The sequence below is a fragment of the Suncus etruscus genome, chromosome 20 (assembly GCF_024139225.1).
Source record: "Suncus etruscus isolate mSunEtr1 chromosome 20, mSunEtr1.pri.cur, whole genome shotgun sequence".
Taxonomy (NCBI): Eukaryota; Metazoa; Chordata; class Mammalia; order Eulipotyphla; family Soricidae; genus Suncus; species Suncus etruscus.
This window is the reverse complement of record NC_064867.1, coordinates 11696038-11711006: the sequence shown is the minus strand read 5'-3', so window position 1 is coordinate 11711006 and position 14969 is coordinate 11696038. Positions and strand designations below refer to the sequence as shown.

Genomic DNA, 14969 nt, shown 5'->3' with positions numbered 1-14969 from the left:
GTTGCTGTAGCATTTATAAATTTTGTCACCAGACCTAAATCTTACTTTAATTGAGGTAAATTTCTAGGACCACTGCAGACCAATTACATAGTAGATAAATATTTAAATTAAAAAAAAAAACAGGGAAGTTTTCATAGTGACATTTTTTCTAGCAATATATTATTTCCTCCATTTCTTCATGTCCACAAAGCTACTTAGTGTTACATCACAACAAAATTTAGACATAATATCTCATTATGGTTTAATCATTTATTTTGTGAGTGATACTATTGAAACAGCTTTCTTTCAAACCTTCCTACCTATCTGTCTCACTTTTTCTCACTTTGCTCCCCTCCATACCTTCCTTCCTTCCTTTCTCAACCAACTTTCCCTTCCCTTCCTTCCTTCCTTCCTTCCTTACTGCCTTCCTACCTTCCTCCCTACCTTCCTTCCTCCCTCCCTCCCTCCCTCCCTCCCTCCCTCCCTTCCTCCCTACCTCCCTACCGTCCTTCCTTCCTTCCTTCCTTCCTTCCTTCCTTCCTTCCTTCTTTCCTCCCTCCCTCCCTTCCTTCCTTCCTTCCTTCCTCCTTTCTCCTTCCTTCCTCCTTCCTTCCTTCCTTCCTTCCTTCCTTCCTTCCTTCCTTCCTTCCTTCCTTCCTTCCTTCCTTCCTTCCTTCCTTCCTTCCTTCCTTCCTTCCTTCCTTCCTTCCTCCCTCCCTCCCTCCTAGAATCTCACACATGTAATGGAATTGCTCTACCACTAAGTACATGCCTAACTGTGACTATCATTTTAGAGTGTGCATATAATACATATCCTATGTATAAATTGTTAGCATTTGTCTTGCCCACTTTCTTTTTTTTTTTGGCCGCCCCCCCCCACAGTCAAGTGTTATTCCTGGCTATGCACTCAGAAATCACTCCTGATTTTGGGGACCATAAGGGACGCAGGGGGATCGAACCTCAGTCATTCCTAGGTCAGCAGCTTGCAAAGCAAAGCCCTTCCGCTGTGACACTGCTCCGGCCTCCCTTACCCACTTTTTAATTAGCTTGTTTGGTTTCTATAATATTGGGTTTTGAAAGTGTTTAGATATTCAGAGTTTAGACCCACTCTTCTATTGTATATATATGGCTTATCTTATATCTGTTGTATATGTGGCTTTTAGTCTATAGTTAATTACATTAATCTTTGCAAGCTCCTTTGCATTAAAAACTTCTAATGTTGATGAAATTAAATTTGCCATTTTTCCACTTATTTGGATTTCAGTTTAAGAAGTCTTCATTTAATACCTTTTATGTGAATTCTTTTTTCTCTTTTTTTTTTTTTGTCCCCCAATTCACAATACATACCCGGCAAGGGGCCTGTGTTGAGGTGTATATGGGGTGCCTTTACTGTACCTCCTCTTTCTATACAGCCAGTGTAAAGAACACAGCCTGTGGTAAGATTTGGGAGGCCTTATCTTATCTTTTATTTATTTTATTTTTCTTTTTTCTTCAGAGCAAACTAAAGTTGTTTTTTTTTTGTTTTTTTTTTTTAAAGTAAGAATTCATTTAAAGGACAAAATTGATTAACATAATGAGGTAAACTAATATAACATAATATAGTGACATAACATAACATATAATATAATTGATATAATAATAATACATGTAAGTCAAAGAAAATTTCTGATTAAAAACACAATTTTTTTTTCATAATGGCTTACATATCTTTCACTGTAGTATTTTGGGTACATATTCACATTGAATCAGGGGAATACCCATCACCTAATATGTCCTTTTCTCAGTCAAAAATCAAATATGCTGAAAATAGGCAGAGTCCTGTCTAGAGGCTTCCAACCTCAGTTTGAGAGAGGATGTGAAAAAAGTAATTAAAATACCACAACAATACACACACAAAAAAAATATCGAATTAAATAACCGATAAGCACCACAGCAATAAAGACAGGCACCACACAATAATCTCGGTTCTGAAATCAAATCATACTCAAGTGCAAAAAAGAAAGAGAAAGACAAAACAAAATAAAATAAAATATTGGAGACATCAACCGTAATCTCCACACCAAAATAAAGACGTCAAAAAAATAGATCATTTATTCTCCTCTTGCTGCTTTCGTGGTATGTGGAAGACTTCTACTTTATCTTGGATGGTAAAATCAGTCCTGTTTCTAAAGATCTTGGTGGCTGTGCAGATCAGGGAATGGAGTTTATGAAGTCTTTCTTTGTGGTTCTAGCAGTTATGCTTCTTCAATGTCATTTTTTTGTTTTTTATGTGTTCTAGGTGTTTCAGAATAGTGCTACCATTCTGTGTTTTTCTTTTGTCTTCTGACTTACTTCGTTTAACATAACATGATCTAGGTCCATCCACGTTGCTGCAAAGTCTGTGATTGTATCATTTCTAACTGCCATGTAATATTCCATTGTATATATGTACCACATCTTAATGATCCATTCATCTGTCGTTGGACATCGAGGTTGGTTCCAAGATTTGGCTATTATACTGAGTGCTGCAATAAATAGTGGGGTGCATATGTATTTTGGAATGAATGTCCTTCCATCTTGGGGATATATGCCTAGGAGAGCAATTGCTGGGTCAAATGGCAGTTCAATTCTAAGTTCTTTGAGCACTCTCCAGACTTTTCTCCATAGATGTTGGACCAAGGGGCATTCCCACCAGCAATGAATGAGAGTTCCTTTCATACCACATCCTCTCCAACAAAGGTTGTTCCCATTATTTTTGATGTGAGCCAACCTCACTGGTGTGAGGTGGTATCTCATTGTTGTCTTGATTTGGATCTCCCTGATGATGAGCGAAGGTGAGCATGTTTTCATGTGTTTGTTGGCCATCCTTCTCTCTTCCTCAGAGAAATGTCTATTCATTTCGTCTCCCCATTTTTTTATGGCTTCGTTTGGTTTTGAAGGGCTCAGGTTTCTGAGCGCTTTGTATGTTCTAGATATCAGCCCTTTATCTGATATATCAAGTGAAAAGATTTTTTTCCCATTCTGTTAGCTGTCTTCTTGCATTAAGTAGGGTTTCTTTTGCCATGCAGAAGCTTTTTAGTTTGATATAGTCCCATTTGTTTATAGTTGATGCTAACGTTTTTGCCATTGGTGCTCCGGTCTCAAAGACCCTTTTGATATAAAGGTCTTCGAGTGTTCTGCCTATTTTATTCTCGATAAACTTTATAGATTCAGGTCTGATTTCCAGATCTTTGATCCATTTTGAGTTGACTTTTGTATAAGGAGTGAGATATGGGTCGATTTTCACTTTCGTGCATATGAGTTTCCAGTTGTACCAATACCATTTGTTGAATAGGCTTTCTTTGTTCCATTTCATATTCTTGCCTCTTTTATCAAATATTAGTTGGCTATATATCTGGGGGTTTATGTCTGGGAATTCTGTTCTAATCCACTGGTCTGAGGTCCTGTCTCTGTTCCAGTACCATGCTGTTTTTATTACTATGGCTTTATAGTATAGTTTCAAGTTAGGTAAGGAGATACCTCCCAACTTCTCATTTTTCAGAATGTGTTTAGCTATCCTGGGTCTTTTATGGTTCCAAATGAATTTTATAATTGATTGTTCTATTTCTTTAAAGAATTGTGTCTGGATTTGGATAGGGATTGCATTAAATCTATATAGCAGTTTGGGTAAAATAGTCATTTTGACTATGTTAATTCTACCTATCCATGAGGATGGGATGTTCTTCCATTTCTTTAGATCGTCTTCAATTTCTTTCTGAAGTGTTTTGAAGTTTCCCTGGTATAGATCTTTCACTTCTCTTGTAAGGTTGATTCCTAGGTATTTGATATTTTTTGATACTATCTTAAATGGAATTGTATTTTTTAATCTCTCTCTCCTCAACTTCATTGTTTGTATATAAAAACGCTACTGTCTTTTGTGTATTGACTTTGTATCCAGCCACTTTACTGTATTGGTTGATTGTTTCTAGGAGTTTTTCTGTGGATTCTTTAGGGTTATTGATGTATATCATCATATCATCAGCAAATAGAGCTAGCTTGTGTTCCTCTTTCCCTACTTGAATTCCTTTGATTCCCTTCTCTTGTCGGATTGCTATTGCTAGGACTTCTAAGGTTATATTGAATAAGAGTGGAGAGAGTGGACAGCCTTGCCTAGTTCCTGACCTTAGTGGGAATGCTTCTAGCTTCTCGCCATTAAGTATAATGTTGGCTGTAGGCTTTTCATAAATAGCTGTAACTATCTTAAGGAAGGTGCCTTCTAACCCTATTTTGCTGAGTGTCTTTAACATGAACGGATGTTGGATTTTGTCAAACGCCTTCTCTGCATCGATTGATATGATCATGTGGTTTTTGTCCTTCATGTTGTTGATGTGGTGTATAATCTTTATTGATTTACGTATGTTGAACCAACCTTGCATTCCTGGTATGAATCCCACTTATCGTGATGTATGATCTTTTTGATGAGGTGTTGGATTCGGTTTGCTAAGATTTTGTTAGTATCTTTGCATCAATGTTCATTAGTGAGATTGGTCTGTAGTTTTCTTTTTTGGTGGTGTCTTTGCCTTCTTTAGGAATGAGTGTGATATTAGCCTCATAAAAGGAGTTGGGGAGGATTCCTGTTTTTTCTATGGTTTTGAAAAACCTATGGAACAGTGGTAATAAGTCTTCTTGAAATGTTTGATAGAATTCACCTGTAAATCCATCTGGGCCTGGGCATTTGTTCTTAGGGAGTCTTTTAATTACGTCTTCAATTTCCTCTGAAGTGATTGGACTGTTTAGAGTTTCTAGGTCTTCCTTTTCCAGTCTTGGAAGAGGGTGTTTGTCCAAGAATCTGTCGATTTCTGGTGGGTTCTCTAGCCTAGTTGAATATAGTTGTTCATAATATGATCTCATGATATGTTGTATTTCTTGGGGTTCTGTTGTAATCTCTCCCCTTTCATTCGTGATCCTAGTGATTTGGGTGTTTTCCCTCTTATTTTTGGTAAGTTTTGCCAATGGTTTGTCGATCTTACTTATTTTTTCGAAAAACCAACTCCTGGTCTCATTGATTTTTTGTATTGTTTTCTTAGTCTCTATGTTGTTTATTTCTGCTCTGGTTTTTATGATTTCTTGCCTTCTGGTTGTGGTTGGATTTCTCTGTTGCTGTTGTTCCAATTCTTTGAGGTGATCTTTTAAACTGTTGGTTTTGTTATTTTCCTGTTTCTTAACATAGGCCTGTAATGCTATGAGTTTCCCCCAAATACTGCTTTTGCTGTATCCCATAAATTCTGACATGTTGTCTCTTCATTGTCATTCGTCTCAAGGAATTTTTTATTTCCTCCTTGAGTTGTTCTTTGATCCAGCTGTTGTTAAGCAGTATGTTATTCAATCTCCAGGTATTAGTTTTCCTCCATTGCTTCTTCTTGACATCAATTATAAGCTCTGTTGCATAGTGATCTGAAAGGGTACTTCTAATGATCCTTACCTTTGTGGTCTTATATAGGTTGGCTTTGTATCCTAAGACATGATCTATTCTGGAGAAGGTTCATGTGGGTTTGAGAAGAATGTGTATTCTACTTTCTGGGGATGGAGGGCTCTATATAAGTCTATTAGCCCTAATTCTTCTAATTTTTCATTTAGAGCTCTTATTTCTTTACTATTTTTCTGTTTGGTGGATCTGTCCAGTGGTGATAGTGGAGTATTGAGGTCCCCTACTATTATCACAATTCCCTTCATGTGTTTCTCCAGGTTTGTCAGTAGTTGCCTCACATATTTTGGTGATTTTACATTAGGTGCATAGATATTGACCAGGGTTAGCACTTCTTGATCTAATGTTCCCCTGGTCAGTAAGTAGTGCCCCTCTTTGTCTCTGATCACTTTCTTGAGGTTGAATACAATTTGGTCTGATATAAGAATGGCTGTCCCTGCTCTTTTTTGTTTTCCATTGGCCTGAATAATTACTTTCCATCCTTTAATTCTAAGCCTGTGCTTATCCTGTAACTGTAGGTGTGTTTCTTGCAGACAGCAGAAGTCCGGTTTATTTTTCCTAACCCAGTTCTCTACTATGTGTCTTTAATTGGAGAGTTTAGTCCATTAACATTTAGGGAAATTATTGATAAAGAGGGACTGTTGTGCAGTTGTATTGTGTGGCGTGGTTGTTGTTACAATCGGGGGTTTGGATTGTGTAATTCGTCTCTGAGTAAGTCACTTAGGATCGGCTTAGTTTGCACAAATAGTTCAAGTTCGTTCATATTTGTGAATGTATTTAGTCTGCCCTCCCATATGAATGATAGTTTTGCTGGGTATTGGACCCTGGGTTGGAAATTTCTTTCACTCAGTCGTTTAAATACGTCATTCCACTGTCTTCTTGCTTGAATTATTTCAAATGGGAGATCTGGTTTGATTCTTATGTCCTTTCCTTTGTACTTGAGGATTTTTTTCTCCCTTATTGCTTTCAGGAGTTCCTCTTTCTCTTTGTTTTTCGCCATTTGGATTATTATGTGTCTTGGTGTGAGTTTATTAGGGTCTATTTTATTAGGGACTCTCTTGACTTCTTGGATTTGTCCTAAATTGTCTTTCCAGAGGTGGGAAAGTTCTCTGTTATTATCTCCTGACTACTTGTTCTTCCCCCCTTCCCTATTTCTTCCCCTTCTGTATACCCACAATTCTTAGATTGTTTCTTTTGTCCTTGTTTCATTAGAATTTTGGATTTTTCCTTCCAGTGCTTTGCCTTTTATTTCTTTGTTGGTTTCTTGATCATTTTTTATATTGCAGTTTTCCTTCGAGTTCATCGATGTGCTCTCCAACTCTGTGGTTCTACTCGTAAGGCTTGTTATTTTGTCTTTTAAATCCTTCACTTCTTTTTGTATGGAATCTCTCATGTTCTTTAACATTTCTTCTTTAATTTGGCTGAGTTGTTCGTCCATGAATTTCTTATACTCGGTTGCTAGGGTTTCTTTCATTTGTTTTAGTAATTCTTGCATTGTCCTTCCTCATGACCGCTTTGGAGGGTCTTCTTACCCTGGATCTGTGCATTTTGGTGGACTTGGAAACTTGATAGGGCTTGTCATGGTGTCTTCAGTTATAAGAGATCTCCTTGATTTACGCATGAATTCTTTTTCTAACTCACATCATTTTAGATTTTTAAAATCAGATTCATACATTTAGAGTTGATTTTCCTGTAAGATGTGAGATCTTTGGCACACTTAACATTTTATTTTTTCAATATATTAATAAATTTAGTATCTTCCCCCACTTAATTTTCTTAGCCCCTTTAAAAAATCCAGATTCATCATAACTTTTTTTATACTTCCTGATTTTTTATTTCCTTGAACTTCATCATATTTGTATCTCTGCCAGTTTTTATTTTTAATATTGTAGCTTTAATCATTTTGAAATTAACTAGTTTCATCTTTCATTTCAACCTTCCCAAATTCTTTCAGCTATTTTAATTTGAGTTTTCACAAACATCTTAGAAAATTAATACATTGTTCACCAAAACTTGTTAAAATAATTGATAAAAATTCATAAAAACTACCTACCAATTTTAGACAGCTGGTAACTATGTTGAATCTTTGTCCATGAATATGATGTACCTTGTCTCTTCCCTTTACTTAGTTTTTTAAAATTAATTTTACCACATGTCAAGCATAAAATCTCTACCATATTTTTGTTAGGATTATTTTAGTATATTGAGTTATTAAAAATTATATTTTATTTTTAATTTGCCACTATATGTTATTGCTAGTTTGTGAGGAAACAATTGATATCTTTTAACAAAGTATATCTTCCACACAGAGCTCTTGATAAACACACTCAGTAATTTTAGAGAGAATTTGCTGATTCTTTTGAAACTCTCAGTATAAGAATAAACATGCCAGAAAGTATATAATAATATGTTATTTCATTTCTGATTTAAATGACTCCCTCACTTTCTTTCCTTACTCACTGGCTAGAAATTAAACTTCTTTATCTTGAATAATAATAGTTAAATTAGAGAATAAAACTTATGCCTGCATATACAGGAAGCCAGTCCTTTATACTTGTTATATATATACAGGAAGCCAGTCCTTTATACTTGTTAACTATTATATTTTGTAGAGTCTTTATCAAATTCTGTAAGCTTTCATATATTAATTTTTTTTCTGTGAGTGTTTTAATCATAAAACTGATTTGCTGAGTTTTATTAAAGGATTAAAGGATTTTTATTCCTGCATTAATTGATTTGATCATGTATTATTTTTTTTCTTTTTAGCCTGGGTATATGGTGGGATTACATTGATTTTTTTCAAATTATTGAACCAACCTACATACGTGGAATAAGTCCTCCTTGGTAATGTTGTATAATTCTTATTATATTCCTAAATTTTATTTGCTAGAATTTTGTTCAGAGACACTTGCCTCTGTATTTCTGAGGGGGATGTTACCTAGCTTCCTTCTCATTATTGTTTTGGTTTTGTATTACTTTTATCTAGATACATATACTAGTCTCATAAATCCCATTGTGGGGAATTCCATTCTCTATTAATTTATAAAACAGATTGAAGGAAGTTATTAATAAATCTTATTTATAAAGTTTAGCTAAATACTTCACAGTCATTGGATATTTTAAATGGAGTATTTTTTAAATTATTTATTTACCTTATTAATAGTAGATTTTTCTTATCTGTTTTTATTGGGTAATTTGTGATAGTCTTGTGATTTTTGAGAAGTTATTCCATTTTAAATAAAGACTCAAATTTATGGATAGAATAACTGATAGTTTATATACATTTGATGTTTTATAGAATCCCTAGCAATATCCACTAATTTAATCCAATTATCAATAATTTGTGTATACTTCTTTGTAATTTGTTAATGCTAATAGGTTTTTCAACTGAGTAATGACATTTTTGATCCTTTTTTCAGAGGCTTGTTTTTTCTGTTGAAACTGTTATTAATTTCTAAGTTTTTCTTTCCTATATTTTATGCTATATTTTACTTTTCTATCGTCATGTAATCGTTTCTAGATACTTGACTTGAGGGCATTTTCTCATTTAATGAATGAATTAAGATAATTCATACATTAAAATGATTAAATCACTATGGACTCCTTTACTACTAATACAACTGTGTCCTACCAAATTTAATGCATTTTCATTTTTATTGAGTTCATTTGTTTCTTATACCTTTAATCTTTGACTCATAATTTTATAAAATATGTTATTATATGGTCCTAGAAATATTTCTTCTGTATGGTTAATTATTATTTGTTTTATTCAATTGAGCAATAGTAAAGCATGCATTTTTATATTAAAGGAATTATTTTAAGCTTATTGATATATATTTTTCTGGGTATAGTTTTCATTTGGTAACTATTTCATAGAAACTTTGAAAGCTATCTAAACATCATTAGATACTGCTCATTTCAAGAAGTAGTTTGAGTTTCTTTATCTTGTTGATTTTCCTCTTAATTCCACCAAGTTTTTTAGGAACAGTCTTAACATTTCTAATCATATCTGAGGACTTGTTTATTTCTCTTTTCAGTTTTATCACTTTTTTGTTAATATATTATATAGGCTCTCTTGTTCGGAGTGAATATTGATTTAGGAATAATATATTTTCTGTATGGATTGACTCTCTAATGAGTAAATAGTGTCACTGGACACCAGTAATTATCTTATTTTCTATTAAGTATAATTTTAATGCAAAATAGTCTTGCATATTTTTTGAATATTATCTTCTTCTATTCTTTTGCTTTCAAACTTATCTTTAATGAGAATTTCATGCAGGTAGCATTTATCTGGGTCATATCTTTTAATCGCCTTTGGTAATCTCTGCATTTTATTTACATATGTATACCATTTAATTATAATTACTGATATGTTAAATTTAAGCCTCCATTTTAATTATTTGTTTTTGAATTGTTTCTGTTTTCTTTCTCAGTTGTATGTGTGTGTATGTTTATGTGTGTGTGTACATGAGTACTACTTCAATTTTTTAAGGCACTAGCTTTGTTCTGGGAAGATAGTACAGGGATTTAGGCACTTGCTTTGCATATAATCAATTACAGTTTTATAGCATATTGTCAACCAAGACTGCCAGGTATGATCCCTGAGCACAGAGCTAGGAGTAGTACTTAAGCACTGTAGCATGTGGCCATATTCCCCATTCCTGAAAAAAAACTATTATTTTATTTAATTATAATTATTTTGAGCATATATGCTGTATAATTCTTAATTATTACTTTATTACTTAAATACTTAATCTGTGATATGATGATTACTGATATAATTTCTATATATCACTAATTTTTGTGAATGGTAAAATATTTTATCTATTTATAATAATTTAGTCACCATCAAGTATAATTTGTAAAACTAAAGCAAAGAGAAATAATGTATTTTACTTATATTTTTACTGATTCTATTGTCACTTCTGTTCAGATGTTTGTGTCCATCTTTTATTCTTCCTTTGTTCCTTTTCCATCTGGAGAATTTCTGTAAACAATTCTTTTAGAGTAGTTTATGTTAATAATCTCCACTTTCTATACTTAAGAATTCACTTAATATATTAATCAGACTTTTTGTTGTTTTGATTGGCATTTTCTCATACAGAGAAGCCCATATTATTTTATTTTAGCCAATAATTTAAAAGTTCCGCATGAGGGAAGGGATGGATTATTTTTTTTACCAAATTTTCTCTAACATTTAAGTTTTCTTACCTTTTCATTGGTATTAAACTATTTCTGGTTTATTTTATATTTTTATTCTGTTTGCCATATTGGGTTCTCATTGTACTGATGTATAGAAAGAGGCTACACAATCCATTTCCAGGTGGATGGTCTTCTATAATTTTAGAAGCACTTTATAATATTGATACATTGCAATTAGTGTGCTGAGTTCATAGTTGTTTTGCAATATATAAAAATAGAGGGAGTACTGTGAGAATATAGAGGAAAAATACAAACACAGCTTGAGTCCTAAATATTCATAATGATTCAAATGGTTCTATCATCACGCTCAATGAATAAGCTAATACTTTCAAACAAAATCTGTAATATCCCTATCAGTGATCTAAAGTATTTTCTTGAAATGAAGATTACTGAAAATGAGAGTTCACACTTTTACATAATAATATTCTACTTCTACCCAGAAATGAGCAGCTTAATAGAGGGTATTGTTTTTCACTGTGGTCTATAGACCAAAACATCACCATCTATCTAGGAAAATTGGTAGCAATGGAGTCTTGAATTATATAATACAATTAAAAATCAGAATTTTTATGGGTGAGGGGCTCATACATTTTTATTTTTCATCGTTTTAATATTCACAGATAAGTATATGATGTATGTTTTGGTGAAGTATTTAGGAACTGTTTGGGATCCAGAATGTCATTGCCTAATCCAACATTTCTTATTTGTGTCACTTTCATCCAACAACTGCCTCTGTTTCCTTATCTATAAAACAGGACAATAAAAGGATATATTTCTGAATATTATTTTGAGTTCTCAATGAAAAGAGGAAATTATACTTTCACTAATAAAATAACAGAAGATTGTAAAACATTTTTTCTTAAAAGTTTATTATAGGGGCCGGTGAGATAACACAGTGGTACAGCATTTGCCTTGCATGCAGACGACCCAGAATGGATCTGGGTTCAATTTCCAGCATCCCATATGGTCCCTTGAGCCTGCCAAGGAGCAATTTCTGAGAACAGAGCCAGGAATAACCCCTGATGGCCACTGGATATGGTCCAAAAACCAAAAAAAAAAAAAAAAAAAGTTTATTTTAAGTTTGGGAAATATCTTAAGTGTAAGACTTTATACTTTGCATTCAGAAGGCCCAAGATTAACCCCAGTACAGTATTGTGCTACAGGCTCTGCCAGAAACATACCTTATTATCAAGCCAGTAATAAGCCCAAAGCACTGCACTCTGGCCCCAAAATTGAAAATGAAAATTAGTAAGTACAATCATTATAGCTATACAAAAGATCTTTTGCAGATTGTTTTTTATTCTTTTGCATTTGCATTTTAAACAGAATTCAAGTGAGAGAAATATTTGATTTACTTCCATACTTGAAGTCAGTTTTCAAGACAGAATCTGTTTTTAGTCATAGGAATATAAAGCTGTTTTATATTTTATGTACCCTCATGGAAGAGGCTTTGATGATGTGTAAAGATGTATGTGTATACACATGTGCTGTCATTTGTAATATTAAAGAAATTAATAAAATCACTCTTTATATTTTCTTTTTTCCTTTCACTTTTTCTGAGTTAATTAGCACAATACCCTTAATTATATCAGCCCTGCCCCTCAGGTGATTTACGTTAAATTCTGGCTAATAAAAACAGCTCAGAGGTGAAGCAGAGGTAGAACAGCAAGAAAGCAACAGCAGGACTAGACATAGAGACTGTACAACCCCATGGGCCATTTTGCACCTTTTCTTGTGATGCAGACTGTTTCTTTCATGGGGAGCACCCCTTGCTGCCAACTCTTCCATCCTAGGGTCAAGCCTGAACACAAAGAAATTGAATACTGGAGGAAGGCTGCAGGTTGCAGCCATCAGCACTGAGAAGCTAGCTGAGAAGCCCCCCCAGAAATCCCAATCTTCTAGCTTTTAATGAAACAGCATATGATGAAGCTCTTGCAAAACAGAAAAGAGAATAAAAACTTATTCCTATCAAAACAAATAAAAAGAAGTCACAAAAGTGTAAATAAGGAATGATTTTACAGGTGTCCATAAATTTACAGATGAGAACACTCATTCACATGTGTAAGCACACATAAGATAGTTTAGACTCTGTGATAGAAAATTCTAGAACATAATAACATTTTGACTTTTACTTTTCCTACATATAAAGCCCTTCATTCCATAGTTCCTAGCACCTGTCTTTATAAAGACGTGATTAGTTTATATTTCTAATACACTAATTTGAATTTATCTCTTTTTATTTTTTACTAAACTTCCTGCCAGTCCTTGATTTTTATTATAGCCTGAATGCATATCAGAACATTTCTATAATTTTGACCTATTAAAAAATTTGTTCCTTTTGGGTCACCTTTAACATGGGTTAGACTGTCATGCAAGTAACCAGCATGGGTTTGATCACTCCCATCCTATATGCTCACTCCCTGAGTTAAGAGATAAGAGTAAGATTTGAGTACTTTTGGGTTTAGGCACAAAATACCTAATATTTATTCTTTATTACAAGATATTATAGATAAATACCTGCTATTTTCAAACTTTCTGAACTTTAATTTTGACTACTCCATTCCCATAATATTTTCTTAGATCAAATTAAATCTACACACTTCAGCACTTGCCTGTTTTATTCCTGTCTTATCTTTTCTATTACAATTTGTATTATTTGGAAAGACTGAATTGACCCCTACTTTGTCATAGTTGTTGATATTTACTTTTGTTTTATTCTTTCTATTTCATCTGTTAGCCATTACATGTAGGGCAGAGAGCAGAGTATGTTTTTTTATTTCCCTTATATATTTGATATTTTGCTATCCCATTTATCACTTGAAATATTTAGTTTAAAAAATTTAAAGCTTGATGACTTTTTAATTTTCCTTTGTGTCTCACTGATAGTTTTCAGGGGCCAGTGCATCTTTGCCATTTTTCCCACATTTAATTGGATGTAGATGAGTCAATGTGTAAACCCAATGATTTAAATATGTTCTGGTTGACAGTGCTTGGGAAGCTATGCAGTGCTGTAAATCAAACTTGGGACCCTGACAAGTCTGAACTCTGATATATTATGTAAATAGCTATGTACTAATTTAGATTTTGTAACTCCATATTATGAATTCTGAAATGGTCCTTATTTTTTAGATATACAAAGATGACATTAGTGATTTTCTAAGATCACATTAATCACACAAATTAGTGAATATATTGTAATTTAGGATATCTTAATTTAAGACATCTCTTTTGTTACCTGATACCATGACAATTGACTTACACAATAAAAGAGGTTAGGTGACTTTTGTCTGCAATAACAGCATAAGTCTTATGAATTGAAATGCTATATTTTCTTCAAATTTGCCATAGTATCACTATGCAATTAAATGTAAGTTAATTAAATAAGGGCTTAGTTCCATAGGTTGTAGTTCTACTTCTGACTTCTAGAATCTTTCCACAGTGATAAAATTATTTGCATATGCATTATAAAGAAGAAGAGAGAAGGTGCTAGAAAGAAACAGTTTAAGAGAGACATGGAAAACTGGAGGCAGGAAGATAGCCCTAGGTTTTATGAATATGCATATTTGTCACTTTAAGCTTGTCATTTATATTTTGTTTCAAGTTTATTTGAGGTGTAAATATCTTTATGATTGCCAATAATTAACTTATATTTATTTAACAAATAGTTATCATTGTTCCCCTTCCTTATTTAGACAGATAAATTGGAAGACAAAAGGGTCATTTAAAAGGAAAAGCCACTTGGAAGAAAAGAAGGGGCATTTAAAAGGAAAAGTCACCAATGAGACAGTACCTATAAACCTCTAAATCTGCTTTCAAATTCTATTAAAGCAATGAACAAAAATAGGGAAGAAAAACTTGTACCTATTCAGGGAGTAATAGAACATTTGTAATAAATAACTTGGTTTATAAGGTATGTATTAGGCTAGACAGGTTTGGTCACACTTTTCTAGTTGAATCACTGAGTTGGTAAATGAAGAAAAAGAAGTAGGTATAACATTTGGCCTATAAGCTAGAAACACACGTCTATTTCTCTTTGTAGTTAAAACCCAATACAAAAGGTAGAAATCAAGGAAAACAGCTAAGGTAATTATTGATTTATTCCCTTAAACAATGGGCATGAATAGAAAGCAAGTTTACAGACCTCTAAGTACTTGGAGAAGTATGTGACAAGGAATTTGTCCACTCATTTGCTAAACCCTCTGTATCAATTTGTAGTATAATTTTAAAGGCAGATAATCGGTTCCGTTTTTAGTAAATTGACATGTCTTACTCCACCTTAATCTGGTTAGGTGTGTCTGATTCCGTGTGTGGACAACTATATGATGCCAGCAATTAATGTGGT

At 33.3% G+C, this 14969-nt stretch overlaps 1 non-coding gene across 1 annotated transcript; it reads right to left on the bottom strand.

Moving 5' to 3' along the window:
- Nucleotides 1-1299: 1299 nt before the first annotated feature.
- On the bottom strand, nt 1300-1432 carry LOC125998464 (small nucleolar RNA SNORA51). Its single transcript, XR_007492031.1, has one exon. It is a non-coding gene; the product is annotated as a small nucleolar RNA SNORA51 (small nucleolar RNA).
- Between the last annotated feature and the right edge of the window lie 13537 nt (nt 1433-14969).